Source organism: Staurois parvus, unplaced genomic scaffold (genome assembly GCF_062004578.1).
Source record: "Staurois parvus isolate SC_StPar_1 unplaced genomic scaffold, SC_StPar_1.0 ptg000714l, whole genome shotgun sequence".
Classification (NCBI taxonomy): domain Eukaryota; kingdom Metazoa; phylum Chordata; class Amphibia; order Anura; family Ranidae; genus Staurois; species Staurois parvus.
In genome coordinates this window covers 7,046,558-7,063,793 of record NW_028318510.1, presented here as the reverse complement: position 1 = coordinate 7,063,793, position 17,236 = coordinate 7,046,558, and the positions used below count along the sequence as shown (strand labels likewise).

At 42.3% G+C, this 17,236-nt stretch overlaps 1 long non-coding RNA gene across 1 annotated transcript; it reads right to left on the bottom strand.

Annotated features, from left to right (window-relative positions):
• Window positions 1-9,049: 9,049 nt before the first annotated feature.
• On the bottom strand, window positions 9,050-14,080 carry LOC149445735 (uncharacterized). The gene is made up of 3 exons (XR_016306353.1): window positions 13,897-14,080; window positions 9,400-9,497; window positions 9,050-9,313 (listed from the first exon to the last, which is right to left on the bottom strand). It is a non-coding gene; the product is annotated as an uncharacterized LOC149445735 (long non-coding RNA).
• Between the last annotated feature and the right edge of the window lie 3,156 nt (window positions 14,081-17,236).

Here is a 17,236-nt window from a genome sequence, read left to right as displayed (position 1 = left end):
AACTGTAAGCATAGGCTCATCATTCCAATCATGGGGCAATATTTCCAATATTTAGAACTTAGCACCAAAAAGTATAATGTAAAGTATTTCCTAAATATAATACATACATGAAGCATTGTAAAAAGGGAACTTTTGTGGAGTAACCTGTATATTGGATACATGTACAGAATGTCTTGGTACTGATGAACAAAGTGTGTACTGGACTGAAAAAATTGGAGGGATCCTGAAAGGTAATTCATCTGCAAATTAATTACCCCTCAGGAACAGTTCTAAGGTATCCACTATACAGTTTATTCAACAAAGGTCCCATTTTTACAATGCTTCACTTAGGTATTACAATTGAATGCTAAATTCTAAATATTGCATGTCCCATACATGTTCTGTATAAATGTATATTATAAATATTGCCCCATGCACATCCTTTGATTGCAATTTTAATCCTGGTTTTTGGCATATGCTTAAAAATTGTGTGTAATTTACTGCTACAGTATATGTATGATACTGCTATAAGTATTTGATATACATAATCCCAATCCTCCCATAAACCTATACCTGAAGTCATAATCTTGTCCACAAGGTTTAGGAGTGTGTCTATGGGAATGTTTGACCGTTCTTCCAGAAGCGCATTTGCGAGGTCAGGCACTGATGTTGGACGAGAAAGCCTGGCTCGCAATCTCTGCTGTAATTCATCCGAAAGGTGTTCTATTGGGTTGCGGTCAGGACTCTGTGCAGGCCAGTCAAGTTCCTCTACCCCAAACTTGCTCATCCATGTCTTTATGAACTTTGCTTTGTGCACTGGTGCGCAGTCATGTTGGAAAAGGAAGGGGCCATCCCCAAATTGTTCTCACAAAGTTGGGAGCATGAAATTGTTCAAAACGTCTTGGTATGCTGACGCCTTAAGAGTTCCCTTCACTGGAACTAAGGGACCAAGCCCAACCCCTGAAAAACAACCCCACACCATAATCCTCCCTCCACCAAACTTTACACTTGCCACAATGCAGTCAGGCAAGTACCGTTCTCCTGGCATCCTCCAAACCCAGACACATCCAACTGATTGCCAGACAGAGAAGCGTCATTTGTCACTCCAGAGAACACGTCTCCATTGCTCTATAGTCCAGTGGCAGCGTGCTTTACACCACTGCAACCAATGCTTTGCCTTGCACTTGGTGATGTAAGGCTTGGATGCAGCTGATTGGACATGGAAACCTATTCCATTCTCTATGCACTGTTGTAATAATATGAAGGCCACACACAGTTTAGAGGTCTTTAGCTATTGACAGTTGGTGACTGTCTGCATGCGCTGACCCCGCTCTGTCATTTTTTTTTTTGGCCTACCACTTCGTGGCTGAGTCGCTGTTGTTCCCAGTTGCTTCCACTTTGTTATAATACCACTAATAGTTGACTCTGGAATATTTAGTAGCAAGGAAATTTTACAGGACTTATTTTATAGGTGGCAACCTATCACAGTACCATGCTTGAATTCACTGAACTCCTGAGAGTGACCCATTCTTTTACAGTCTGCATGCCTAGGTGCTTGATTTTATACACCTGTGGCCACGGAGGTGATTGGAACACCTGAATCCAATGATTTGGAGGGCTGGCCCTAATACATTTGGCAATATAGTGTACTTGCAGCTCAAAGTTTTAAATAAAACAGTAAAGAAGTGTTGCATACCTGGGCATTTGACACTCAGGGCAGATACATTTTAACACCCCTCCTCTCCTATATGAGAACAATATTTTCTGTAAAAATCTTAAAATGAAGAATAAGAAAAAAATAAAGACATTTCAAATTGTGATATCCACCAACATTAGTGGTCAATGTATAAGTGATCTGTAGTTACTGATCATTTTGCACTACTCACTGCAAAAGGAACACCAAGAAATCGACACTTCAGCAGCTTTGGCACATATGCGCTCATTATTATGATTATTTATTTATTATAGCGAAAAGGTGGAATTTGCTTCAGGTATTATACGACCCAATGAGATGTGATCAGGCAACCTGAGCTGCAAAAAACTAGCAAATGTTGATCATCTATACCACAACTAAATCAATATACTATATATATTTTCTAAATAGATATATGAACAAGGTCACATAAATCAGGTTGCCAATTTTTATTTCTTCAGATGTGAATATAGTCAAACTCTTGGCGCTCTGGAAATATCTAAGGACTGGCAGTTCAAACTCTAGAGATCAGATCATGCCGTACCAGACCTGTCATCACTGGCGGTCTGTAGTAATATCATTCCCAGAACACTGTTCAGGACACGCCAGAAAAAAAAAACCTGAACTATAAATGTACAACTGTCACTTCATAAGTCCATACCTTTAAGATGCAAATTTTATCTTGTAAAAATTAGCAGTAGTAGAGTATTGTCCCATGTTTGCCATAAACAATTGCAGGAAGTTTGGTGTTTAAAGGGTCAGTTTATATTTAGAGCCTTTTTCCACAAAACTACAATGTACTGGAGCAACCCAAGTACATTACCATCTATTCTTCAAAAGCACTGCTTTGTCACCCTATATCTGTAGGCCATACAGGCAATCTAACCAGCCAACACCCCTCTGCCACTGCAGCTACAGAGGGACGGATTGTACACCGCTCATGCAAGGTCTTTGAATGAGCCAGGGCATTTGATCTTTCGGTGTCGGTGGTGTGCTTAAAACATCCTGCTAAAGTTTTTTCAGAAATCCACTGTACGGCCTATAGGTGTGCAAAGACAAAGCACCCCTTAAAGTGATACTAAAGTCTAATTTTTCTTTTTAATAAAAAAGAGGTTTTACTTACCTGCTCTGTGCAACAATATTGCACAGAAAACACCATCTTATGCTGTTCTGCTAGTCCTCCACCAATGCTGTCACCTTTTCCCTGCTATAGATGTTTCCTTAGCAAGCTAAGGAGGCTCCCATGTATACTCATTACTGGGCTATGTGCCTCCATTGCAAATTTGGCATGTGTTAATAAAACCTCAAAACATCTTGGCAACTACTTAGTGTATCCAGGTGAATTTTACCTTGTTCTTTCAGGCCAAATTGGGCCTTCACTTGAACTTTAACTGTATATTTACCAAAGAACTACAAAATATATTGTATTACTCCTGATGATCGCTGTGCTACCATAGATGTGTATTGAAGGGCCCAGTAGCAATAGTGTGCATTTTTATGATTTTATATTTTATCCTACCTAAAACACACAGACACTAACACTACATAAAAAAAAGCTTTTTTTTTAATCCTACCTAAAATGCACTGACCATGACCTTTGACCTTGCCTTGACTTTGACTCTAACCCATTTTTTTTTATACAGACTTTTTGTTTACATACATTTTCTCCACTTCCAATGATACAAAGATACAATGTATCTTTTGTTTCCATTCAAGAGAGGTAAGAGTACAGGGGCAGGTTGTACAGTTCCTGATCCCTGTGATAGCCAATCATAGGCTGGCACAGCAATCATGTGATTGAGAGTGGTACTCCTGGCTCCCAAATGTTACTACAAAACCCAGAGCTGATGATGGCAGTCGGCCTCCATGCTGAGAGCACACTATGCAGCTTGCACCCAGCACAAACACAGGTATGCAGCCCCATGGACAAAGATCCACTTGATATGTGGGTCGTCAGCACGGGGTTAAAAGCTGAAGAATGAATGGCAATGGCCTTGGGATGCTGCATAGAGGGGTACGTGTAAAATGTCCCTAAAAGGTGAACTAACTCTATAAGTGATACCCTTTATTAGCTAACTTAGGCTATTGAAGATAACAAGCTTTCAGGATGCCGTAGATCCCTTCTTCAGGCTTTATATAATTCTGGTTCCGAAACCCACATATATGCACATATACAAAAAAAAATACAACTATATTTTCTTGACACACTTGTTCACACTGGTTCTGACCGTGGAGGGCCTTGTATCTGAGCACACAAAATGTTTGGTTGGGATGGTGGAGGAGAACCCTTCAAGGTGGGCTGTCAGTGTAAAGTTTGTCTGACGTTTGTCTTGCTGCAGTATTATGGTGGCACTGAGCTGTAGATATCAAGATGCCTCCACGTGGGGCTAGACCTCTCCTCCACACCTTAGGAGCAAACAGAGCACATCTGTCAGCAGCAAGTGTTATTTGTCAGGCAGTTCAAGAACTGTCATTGAAAGGTAACATAATGAGCTGCTGCCTTTGATCTGTCATGTTCTCTATGCTGTGTGCCTTGCAGTCGTAGGACTGTATGGCCATGTACTAGAGCTGATTTCACTGTCACCAGCAAGTAACCTATATTGCCAGTGAATTATGTATGTACGAGGAAGTATCAAAAACAGACTAGTTTTGTGGACTCTTTGTGGCCGAAACATGGTGCAGCATGAGTCCAGGCACTCGCCACTCACTAGAGCCTAATTCCTGACCAGAGGGAGGACCCGCTGGCTGCGGTGTTTAATGGTCGGATGGTCCCAGCTGTGCCCTTGTGGAGCTGGGAGACCCTGCAGGAGTTGGGTCCCTGGTGAGGCAGGACGGCCGGCGGTCGGAGGCAGTTGTGACGTCCACAGGAGTTCCGAGATCTCCGTGAGTTGGGAGAAGGAGGAGGCTGGGAGTGCCCAGGTGACAGATGACTTCCCATGTGACAGGAAAGTCATAAAGGTCTGGGAGAGCAGGAAGCTCTGCGGATGAAAAGGAGACAGGGCTCTGATGGGATCCCACCCTGTGCTGAGCCACTAACTGTAGGAGACCCAGAAACACCCCAGATCTTTGTCAAGCCATAGAAGTACCCCCTCAGGTGTGTCAGGAAGTGTGGCTTGGGAGCTACGGCGGGAACCAAAGAGCAAACAGGGACCGAAGGGACGGTTCAGAGGGTGATTATGACGGCAGGACATTTAAGTTTCTGTTGACCTGATGTATGTTTGATAAACATACCTGAGCAGTGGGGGTGAATGAGGACTATATTGTGGGGTGTTCTCTTAGATTGCTGGAACTGTTTAAGTTAAGCTGGCCCCAAAAGAAATTGATTAGGGGACATAAAAATCACAGAACGAAAAATAGGGATTTTTCTCAGGGATGATAAATTTGTATTTTAATAGAGAAACTAGCTCTGGGATGCTTAGGTGACCATTTATGTGACAACTATCAGAAGCCTGTGATCATAGAAAAGTAACAGGAGCACCGAAGAGGAATGAAGAGTAAATCAGCTAAAGGAGGGGGCTCGAAAACCCCCCCAATTGAATGCAAATTCCAGTACAATTAAAAATTATCTGTCCCCCCAGGAGAAAAGGCCAGAGAAGCAAACCCGGGAAAAACAACAAGAAAGGGTTAGAAAATTAGACGGAGATCAATCCAGATTGTCACCTAGGTCCCGGGAAGGGAACCAGACCAATGAATCGATAGGTCTGGACAATGTAATGGAAAAAAATGTCACGGAACAACAAGGAGCTATGTCACAAATATTTACAAAGACTGAGATGGCGGAAATGTTCGCGAAACTGGAGATGTTTATGAAAAATGAGATGGGGACACTACGCAATGATTTGGGTCAGATATTAACACGTGTGGAAGAAGTAGAGGGGAGAATGGAGATACACTCACAATTAATCAATAAATTAAAAACACAGGTGGAGGAGATGTGTAGAGAACAGAGAAAGCTCTTATTTAAATTGGAAGACCAAGAGAAGAAATAATCTAAGGATCTGGGGTCTACCAGAAGAAGAACAGAGAGAGGATCTAACGGAGAAAATAAAGAGGGTGCGTAATCCAATAATGGTAAGATCAGTGATAAAAAATGTGAAAATTGAGAGAGTACATAGGACCAGACGACCACAAGGAGTGTCGGTGGAAAGCCTCAGAGATGTGATAGTTTGATTCCATCACTATGAAGACAGAGAAAGAATATGGAAAAGTTTGCGTGATACTATTGAAGTAAAATATAAGGAGAATATTGCATATAGTGCATATTTTCACTGACATTGCTCCAGAGACACTGGCTAGAAGAAGATTGTAGAAAGTGGAGGGCAAGGGTCAAGAAAGGAGCAACGGGCATCTAGGAAGAAAGTGTAGGGAGGCATGGAGTTGATGGGGGAGGACAGGGGGGAGGGGCCCGGGGGGAGAGGAAGAGAATCTCTAGGTGTCACCCAGAGCAGAATATGTTCTCTGTGGTTTTTTTTCTCTTCTCTCTCCTCTCTCCAGCTGCCACCCCCCCATCCCCCCCCCCCCCCCCGTCCTCTCCCAGCTGCACCATGGTTCCTTCATCCCTGCTCCCTTCATTTGAGATAACGAGTGGAAGGGAGTAAGAGGTAGAGAGAATTTTTGATTTGGCAGGTTTCCTGGAGGCCGAACATGCTGTTAAACTCCAATCAGACTAATAATTCAAGTTAGGGATTGGAGTGGGCATGTGTGGGTTGAGTCTCAGCCCAAATTAGGAATTGCTACTGGGAATAACCCACAACAGATTCCAGGGCTACAGGTAAGCCAAAGGGGGGGGGGAATGGGGGGATGCTGGGGGGGGGAGAAAGAATGTCCATATCTTAAGATATCTATATCTGTGCCTCTCTGATGGGAAATTTGGTAGGGTAGTGGAATAGCACCAGAAATTAGTGTGATTAAGTTTATGATTTACAATGTGAAAGGATTAAACTCTCCATCAAAAAGACATAAAATAATGAGTTAAATTCACCAACACTCCATAGATGTAGTGTTTCTACAAGAGACACATATAACTCACAATAAAAATGTTAAGCTGTATACGAAGTACTACCCAATGTGGTACTATGCCGACTCTCCAGTTAAAAGGGCTAAAGGAGTAGCAATTGTGTTTTCAAAAAATTTTCGTTTTACCCTGGAAGGGAGAGTGGAGGACCCAGAGGGCCGGTTTCTATTCCTGAGAGGAAAATTACAAGGACTTGAATATACATTAGCTAATATTTACCGTCCGAATAAAAACTCAGTAACAAGAAGAATTTTTGAATTTAAGAAGGGTACTCTGGTTGTGGCAGGAGACTTTAAATTGTGTCTGGATCCTCAGTTGGATGCGTTATCAGGTACGCAGAGAGAAGGTAGTAGGAATTTAAAACTATTGAAGATATATCAATGTCAATTGGTGGACACTTGTAGAGTGAACCATTCAAGAGAAAGAGACTACACCTTCTTCTCTCCAGTACATGGATCGTATTCAAGACTGGATTATATAATGATCGAGTATAGACAACTGGAGTTGTTGGTTAGTTCTAACATAGAGGTTACATCCATCTCTGATCATGTTCCTGTCACAATGAGACTACGGACAGGAGGGGACAAGGATAAAATAGCTATGTGGAGATTAAATGAGATGCTTTTACAAGATTCTGAAATAGAGAGAAGGCTAAGGCAGGAATTAGAGCAATTTTTTTAGCTCAATGAGTCAGAGGAGGTTTCAGTGGCCACAATATGGGAGGCACATAAAGATATATCAAGGGAATATTGATTTCGATAGGGGTAGAAAAAAAGAAAGAATGCGGGGTAAAAAATAAAGATGGTGATGCAGGAGCTCTATAAGTTAGAACAGTTACATAAAAAGAAGATAGGCACAGACTTATATCAGAAGATAATTTTTAAAAGAGAAGAACTAAAAGATCTTATGGTACAGGAGTCAAGAAGGATACTTAATAGGGTCTCAAAAGAAAGATGTCAGTGGGGGAATTGACCCATAAAACACTTAATGAAGAGGCTAAAGGAAAAATCTAAAAACTTCATAGAAAAAATTAAAGATGGTAAAGGACAAATGGTGTACACTACCACTGATACTGCTAGTAGGTTCCAAAAATATTATAGTAGGCTGTACGATGTGAGCCTCAGAAATCAAAAAGAAGTAGAAGACGAAAAGAAAAGAAATAGGCAGAAATACTTAAATGAGGTGGATATGCCAAGAATAGCAGCAGAAAAATTAGAAGCCCTAGAGAGAGCTATTACCCTGGAGGAAATTACCTTGGCCCTAAAGAATATGGCCACAGGAAAGAGCCCTGGTCCAGATGGATATACTGTGGGCTATTTTAAAAAATGTAGAGATCTCTTGGTCCCTAAAATGTGTGATTATATGAATGCAATAGCTGAGGGGTTGGAATCATTGCAGGTACATATAACTATCATACTTAAAGAAGGGAAGGATAGCTCACAGTGTGCTAGTTATAGGCCCATATCTTATTAAACATTGATACAAAGTTGTATGCTAAGGTATTAGCAACTAGATTGAAAGAGCTGATGTCAGAGTGGATACACCTAGATCAGGTAGGATTCATCCCTGGGAGAGAAGGAAGAGATCATTGCTCCTCTTACAAAGAGTAAAGAGAGAGAAACAGCTGATAATTTTCCTGGGTCTAGGGCCTAAAATGTTAAAGTGGATAAAAGGGCTCTATAGCGGTCCGTCAGCGGTGGTTAATGTCAATGGATCATTAAATTTGAATATAACTTGTGAGCCACTTAATATAATCAAATATGGTTCGCTGACATAAAACACATCCTCATATCATGTGTGCATACCAAAAAATATATTTTTCAATAAATGTCGCGTTCCTAATTATTATCAATTATTACCCATATAGAAATTATGCAACTATCAGAATATATAATTTAGAGCAAAGGACAAACAAATCAATAAAATTAAAAAGCAATAATAATAAAAAACATAAAGTCTCTGGTACCAACTTAATAGTGATAGTCCCAAAATATAATGTGATCCAAAAAAAACTATTGTGAAAGTGAATAAAAAATAAAAAAAGTCTCTATTGGTATAAAAGTGATAAATCCCAAAAAGTGATCAAAAATAAGTAATTGCAATTCCCAGTGATTTCTTATGGTGATTAGGTTATGCGCTCACCTCCTTTTCAGCCTGTAACAGGCTTACTTCGCTTTTTGTTCACATATGGAACTTTTAGAAATTCTGTTGCACCATGTGAAGAGTGGTGGGTATCCCTTAATTGCTTCCCAATGCTCTTATCCCCCTTGCCACTATCCCCGCAGGGATCTTTCACTCCTTCTCCTGCTCTTTATCTCCTCCTTAGATGTTCCTCAGCAAGAAAAAAGTACAGACATAGTGCCTTATCCTTTTAAGGACTAAAATGCTTTATTGCGTGCCCAAATGCACTCACATTAGATAAGATAAGAAACTGCTTTGTTTAAAATCAACTGCAGACAACTGTGTGCGCCGCACACGTAGTATACTCGCCATCCACGGGTGTGTAGTGACGTCGTAGCCCCTCGCCTACGCGTTACTCCGCAGGTCACACGGCTTCATCAGGGGGTTGTGGGTATTCCCACCGCTGCAGCCGTGTCAGAATACCGGGCCGGCCGCTCGTCTCTTCTCTGCAGCAGAAAATAAATAAACTGAAATAAAGGACAAGCTGGGAAGACTTGCAAAAGGAGGAGCCTCCTGGATAGGTCATATATACCTGGTAAAGAAGGTGATAGTACCAAAAATCCTGTAAACGTTTCATATGCTCCCAGTGCATCTACCAGGGTCTTTCTTTGGGATCATAAAGAAGATGATCTTCAGGTTCATATGGGCAAATAAGAAACTGAGAATTAGTTATGAGGTATTGTGTAGGACAAAAGGGAATGGGGATTTGGGTTTGCCTAATAGTAGGAAATATTATTTAGCGGTAATATTATCACGAATAGTGGATTAGATATATAATGCACAATGGAAAGGTTGGGTAAATATGGAAGGGTTTTTGAATAAGGCACGGTTAGGAAAGATTGTTTGGATATTAAATAAATTCCACATATTGGATATGAATATTGGTACATTGACTAAGAAAGTTTTAAGTGTTCGGGATACAATTTATAAGCAAAAGGGATGGAAATATAATTCAATATTGACCCCCTTGGTGGAAACAGAGTATTTCCCCCCAGGGAAGGACAATATTTCTGGAAAATGGATTAAAGATACAAATGCACATTTGAAAGATATATTAAATAAAGGGAAATTGCACACTTTTCATGATTTAAAGAAGAAAAAAGATTTATTTTTCACATTAGATGAGTGGCGGTACTATCAATTAGGTAATTTTGTTTCAAGGCTCCAACAACCACTTAGGATGCTGGAGAACCTGTAACCATTTGAAAAATTGCTGAACATAAATATAGTTCCAAAACAAGTCACCTCTAAGATCTATAAGATTCTTATAGATATGGAAAGAGCTGATCCTCCCTTCTTCTGGGAAAAATGGGAAAAGGAACTTGGAACAAAACTGAATGAGCAACAAAAGAGTAAAACACTTAAACTATCACATGAGGTAATGCATATGAGCACAGTTGAAAATAATTACAAATGTCTGGCGAGATGGTATATTACACCAAGTGTGGCACATAAGCAACAAGTAGATGTTTCACCTTTATGTTGGAGAGGATGTGGGAATAAGGGAACAATGGCTCATATATGGTGGGATTGCCCAAAAATACAGGACTACAGGAAGGAAATAATCCAATATATTCAAGAAATATGTGGGATCACAATATAGAAAGAGCCATGGATGTGTTTATTTTACAACTTCCTTCAGTGAAACTGCATAAAAACAGTGTATTATATAATTTAGTCAGTGTGGCTAAGGGCTTGATTCTCAAGTTTTGGCAAGCCCAGGAGCCGCCAAGAATAAATGATTTGATAAATAGAGTTGAAAATATTTATAGGATGGAGGAGTTATATCATATAGAGGAGGATAAAATAAAAAATTTCAGGAAAACGTGGAGCAGTTGGTTAGACTTTAAAACATCTAAAAGATATCTGAAACAGGTTGGAGTTTAGGGGGAAAAGTCTGGAGAGAGTTTGACGGCGTATTTGAACGGATAGTGGAGATGGGTAGGAAGAGACATACAGTATCTCCAGAAGTGAGTACACCCTCACATTTTTGTAAATATTTTATTATATCTTTTCATGTGACAACACTGAAGAAATTACACTTTGCTACAATGTACAGTGAGTGTACAGCTTGTATAACAGTGTAAATTTGCTGTCCCCTCAAAATAACTCAACACACAGCCATTGATGTCTAAACCACTGGCAACAAAAGTGAGTACACCCCTAAGTGAAAATGTCCAAATTGGGCCCAATTAGCCATTTTCCCTCCCCAGTGTCATGTGACTCGTTAGTGTCACAAGGTATCAGGTGTGAATGGGGAGCGGGTATGTTAAATTTGGTGTTATCGCTCTCACTCTCTCATACTGGTCACTGGAAGTTCAACATGGCACCTCATGGCAAAGAATTCTTTGAGGATCTGAAAAAAAGAATTGTTGCTCTACATAAAGATGGCCTAGGCTATACGAAAATACGAAAGACCCTGAAACTGAGTTGCAGCACGGTGGCAAAGACCATACAACGGTTTAACAGGACAGGTTCCACTCAGAACAGGCCACGCCATGGTGGACCAAAGAAGTTGAGTGCACATGCTCAGCATCATATCCAGATGTTGTCTTTTGGAAATAAACGTATGAGTGCTGCCAGCATTGCTGCAGAGGTTGAAGGGGTGGGGGGTCAGCCTGTCAGTGCTCAAACCATACGCCGCACACTGCATCAAATTGGTCTGCATGGGTGCTGTCCCAGAACGAAGCCTCTTTTAAAGATGATGCACATTAAAGCCCGCACACAGTTTGCTGTAGACAAACAGACTAAGTACATGGATTACTGGAACCATGTCCTGTGGTATGATGAGACCAAGATAAACTTATTTTGTTCAGATGGTGTCAAGCGTGTGTGGCAGCAACCAGGTGAGGAGTACCAAGACAAGTGTGTCTTGCCTACAGTCAAGCATGGTGGTGGGAATGTCATTGTCTGGGGCTGCATGAGTGCTGCCGCCACTGGGGAACTACAGTTCATTAAGGGAACCATGAATGCCAACATGTACTATGACATACTGAAGCAGAGCATAATCCCCTCCCTTCAGAGACTGGGCCACAGGGCAGTATTCCAACATGATAACGACCCCAAACACACCTCCAAGATGACCACTGCCTTGCTAAAGGAGCTGAGGGTAAAAGTGATGGATTGGCCAAGCATGTTTCCAGACCTCAACTCTATTGAGCATCTGTGGGGCATCCTCAAAAAGGAAGGTGGAGGAGTGCAAGGTCTCTAACATTCAACAGCTCTGTGATGTCGTCATGGAGGAGTGGAAAAGGACTACAGTGGCAACCTGTGAAGCTCTGGTGAACTCCATGCCCAAGAGGGTTAAGGCAGTGCTGGAAAATAATGGTGGCCACACAAAATATTGACACTTTGGGCCCAATTTGGACATTTTCACTTAGGGGTGTACTCACTTTTGTTGCCAGCAGTTTAGACATTAATGGCTGTGTTGAGTACAGCAAATTTACACTGTTATACAAGCTGTACACTCACTACTTTACATTGTAGCAAAGTGTAATTTCTTCAGTGATGTCACATGAAAAGATATAATAACATATTTACAAAAATGTGACGGGTGTTCTCACTTCTGTGAGATACTGTAGATATGGATAGAGAAGTAGGAAAGGAGATAGATATTGGGCAGCGGAATGTGGACAGGACTAACTGGAGGGGGGGTGAGTGGGAGGAAGGGGGGGTAGGGGAGAAGGTGATGTAAAATGGAATTCATGTATATAGGATGTTTTTGTGTATACGGTTGTTCTTTTTTTGCAACTGAAAATTTTCAATAAAAGTTATAAAAGTAAATAAATAAAGAGACTAGTTTTGTAACACGCCAACAGATGGCAGCACAATTACAGGGAGCACCGACCTTCATAAGTCAGTGTGCCAAAGACATCATCATGTGTACATTGGGAGCTGTGCAACTGGTGCTATTCTGCCCACGTGCGTTACCACATCTGCTATTTCATTATGAACAGCAAGTTAGAACAAAAAGCAAACATGAGCTTCTGCTTGAAACTGTGCAAATCTGCCACAGAGATGTTTGACATGATTCGTCAAGTTTACGGCAATGCTGCAATGAGTGGTTCAAGGTGTTTTGAGTGACATGCATGCTTCAAGAGTGTAAGAACTTAACTGGAAGATGACAAAAGATCTGGAAGACCTTTAACAAGCTATTTTGACAACATTGTTTTGACAACATTGTGGATTACCCAGTTTCATGCAGAATTTCACATTTATTCTTTATTCAAATTTGCTGTACATGATGAAATAGCAGAATGGGTAACGCACATGGTCAGAATAGCACCAGTTGCACAGTTCCCGATGTTCACAGGATGATGTATTTTGACACACTGACTAATGAAGATCGGTGCTCCCTGTGACTGTGCGTGCAACCTTGTACTGCCATCTGTTGGCTTGTTACAAAACTATACTCAAAACATTTTGATACCATCTCTTTTAAAATTACTATGTGTCACACCTCATCATTGCTCCAGTGCAACATGACCAATTCACACCCAATTAATGCAATAAACCACAATGCACAGTAATGTACGCTTATGCGCTGTGGTGATCTGCATGAGAAAAAATGGTGATTGTCCGATTTTTTGCTCAATGGCATCCTAGTCCAATAAATCATGTTAAGACGTGACATATGGCGCACAACAAATCGCAATGCCAATTATGTGTTTCCATGCATTGTGGTAAAGCACATTTTATGACGTTATCACAAAATATAGATGTGAATCCAGCCTAAGATTTTTAAAAAATGCAGTCCTGTTTTATTTACAGTGCCTTATAATAAAAAGTATTCTTGTTTAACTTTCTACTTGAAATGACCTAAATTGCATGGACAGCGGTCCAGTCGCAGTTGCACTATATAACACTGAGATATCACAGGGCAATAGAGCCTTTAAAAAAAAATGCACCTTCCATTTCATTTCCTTTTCTCCAGCCACACAACCAGGCGCTCGGTAGAGATATCATCTGAGACTGATTGAGATTGGTAGGATGCCGTGGACATTGACAACACATATAAAAATGTACTTACTCCCAGCAGAAGCACCTAAATCACAGATTATGTGGTGTCAGCAGTAATGGAATGTGGATGACAAATAGGTCAGAGTTGGGATTATTACTCAGCCTAAATGTACTTTTGAGTACTATAATATAGCAGATGGCCTAAAAGCAGAGCTGCACACCTTTCAGCCTGTAACTATCACAGCTAACGGGTGAGAAGAAAAATGCCTTTATGTGCATTGGTAATTTATTTACAGTAATGGGCAAAGTGCATCAAACTTCACTGAAATGCTTCTTTGTTTGTACTAGCTGATTTAAAGGACCACACAATGATATTTCACTTAGAGTTTGGTTGGTGGAGTCACCGACTTGCTGCCTTTATCTCCTGAACCCCATAATTCCAGCTCCATCTTCTACTCACTTTGGAGTCCTACTTCTCCTACTACAGGGGAATTCCAGTGTGGTCCCACGCCTTCTGGTATGGGGGGATTACTATAGTCATAGCAGACAATGCAACTTCTGTGGGGCCCAGAAGCACAGAGGACCCAGCACTGCCTGGCTAAGCAGTGATTTATATAATCAGGGTAGAAATTTGGTTTATGTGAATTTATATGTAGCTCAGAAATCAATACACACTATATTGCCAAAAATATTGGGACGCCTGCCTTTACACGCACATGAATTTTAATGGAATTCCAGTCTTAGTCCATAGGGTTCAATATTGATTTGGCTATAGCAGCTTCAACTGTTCTGGGAAGGCTGTCCACAAGGTTTAGTGTGTCTATGGGAATGTTTGACCATTCTTCCAGAAGCGCATTTGTGAGATCAGGCCCTGATGTGGCCTGGCTTGTTCCTCTACCCAAAACTCACTCATCCATGTCTTTATGGGCCTTGCTTTGTGCACCGGTGCGCAGTCATGTTGGAACAGGAAGGGGCCATCCCCAAACTGTTGTCACAAATTTGGAAGCTTGAAATTGTCCAAAATGTCTTGGTATGCTGACGCCTTAAGAGTTCCCTTCATTGGAACTAAGGGGCCAAACCCAACCCCTGAAAAACAACCCCACACCATAATCCCCCCTCCACCAAACTTTACACTTGGCACAATGCAGTCAGACAAGTACCGGTCTCCTGGCAACTGCCAAACCCAGACACCTCCATTGAATTGCCAGACAGAGAAGTGTGATTCATCACTCCAGAGAACATGTCTCCACTGTTCTAGAGTCCAGTGGCGGCGTGCTTTACACCACTGCATCCAACATTTTGCATTGCACTTGGTGATGTAAGGCTTGGATGCAGCTGCTTGGCCATGGAAACTCATTCCATGAAACTCACTACACACTGTTGCTGTGCTAATCTGAAGGCAACACAAAGTTTGGAGGTCTTTAGCTATTGACTCTGCAGACAGTTGTCGACTTCTGCACACTTTGCGCTTCAGCCTGTGCTGACCCTGCTCTGTCATTTTACGTGACCTACCACTTGGTGGCTGAGTTGCTGTTGTTCCCAGTTGCTTCCACTCTGTTATAATACCACTAACAGGTGACCGTGGAATATTTAGTAGCAAGGAAATGTCACAGATGGACTTATTGCACAGGTAGCAACCTATCCCAGTACCATGCTTGAATTCACTGAGCTCCTGAGAGCGACCCATTTTTCAAAAATGTTTGTAGAAGCAGTCTGCATGCCTAGGTGCTTGATTTTATACATCTGTGGACATGGAGGTGATTGGAACACCTGAATCCAATGATTAGGGGGGCTGGCCCAATACTTTGATTGAGACTAAGAAAGCAAAAGGATAAGGCTATCCTGAATGTTATACTGTACTGTACAGTGAGGGAGACAGTTGGATGCAGGGGGTGCCTATAGTGTACTGTACAGTGAGGGAGACAGTGGGGTGCAGGGGGTGCCTATACTGTACTGTACAATGAGGGAGACAGTGGGGTGCAGGGGGTGCCTATACTGTACTGTACAATGAGGGAGACAGTGGGGTGCAGGGGATGCCTATACAGTACTGTAAAGTAAGGGAGACAGTCGGATGCAGGGGGTGCCTTTACTGTACTGTACAGTGAGGGAGACAGTTGGATGCAGGGGGTGCCTATAGTGTACTGTACAGTGAGGGAGACAGTGGGGTGCAGCGGGTGCCTATACTGTACTGTACAGTGAGGGAGACAGTCGGATGCAGGGGGTGCCTATAGTGTACTGTTCAGTGAGGGAGACAGTCGGATGCAGGGGATGCGTATACTCTACTGTAAAGAAGGGAGACAGTGGGATGCAAGAGATGCCTATACTGTACTGTACAGTGAGGGAGACAGTGGGGTGCATGGGGATGCGTATACTGTACTCTAAAGAAGGGAGACAGTGGGGAGCAGGGGGTGCCTATACTGCACTGTAAAGAAGGGAGACAGTGGGGAGCAGGGGATGTGTATACTGTACTGTAAAGAAGATAGACAGTGGGGAGCAGGGGATGCCTTTACTGTACTGTACAGTGAGGGAGACAGTGGGGTGCATGGGGATGTGTATACTGTACTCTAAAGAAGGGAGACAGTGGGAGGCAGGGGGTGCCTATACTGTACTGTACAGTGAGGGAGACAGTGGGGAGCAGGGGATGCCTTTACTGTACTGTACAGTGAGGGAGACAGTGGGGAGCAGGGGATGCCTTTACTGTACTGTACAGTGAGGGAGACAGTGGGGTGCATGGGGATGTGTATGCTGTACTGTAAAGAAGGGAGACAGTGGGGAGCAGGGGATGCCTTTACTGTACTGTACAGTGAGGGAGACAGTGGGGTGCATGGGGATGTGTATGCTGTACTGTAAAGAAGGGAGACAGTGGGGAGCAGGGGATGCCTTTACTGTACTGTACAGTGAGGGAGACAGTGGGGTGCATGGGGATGTGTATGCTGTACTGTAAAGAAGGGAGACAGTGGGGAGCAGGGGATGCCTTTACTGTACTGTACAGTGAGGGAGACAGTGGGGTGCAGGGGATGCCTATACTGTACTGTAAAGAAGGGAGACAGTGGGGTGCAGGGGATGCTTATACTGTACTGTGCACCTGCCAGGATAGAAGAGAAGCTATACTGTACACCAGGCATCACTAAATGGTGGACCGTGGTCCGCATACAGGCCGAATGACAATCCTATACGGACCGCAGCTCCGACACTTAGCAGCCTGGATGTCCTCTGCAGCTGATATCCTCCTAACCCCCTCCCCCCACCACTGAGTTGCAGCTGCTGCCACAGCATTCATGTTTATAGAAGGCAGAAGGCGCAGCATGTCCAGCCAACGGGTGGGAGCTATCCAACTTTTCAAGTTAGAAAGCCAGTGTTTGGTTGCTAGGTGTTCCTAGCAAGCAATCACCTGCCTGTTAACATGAAAA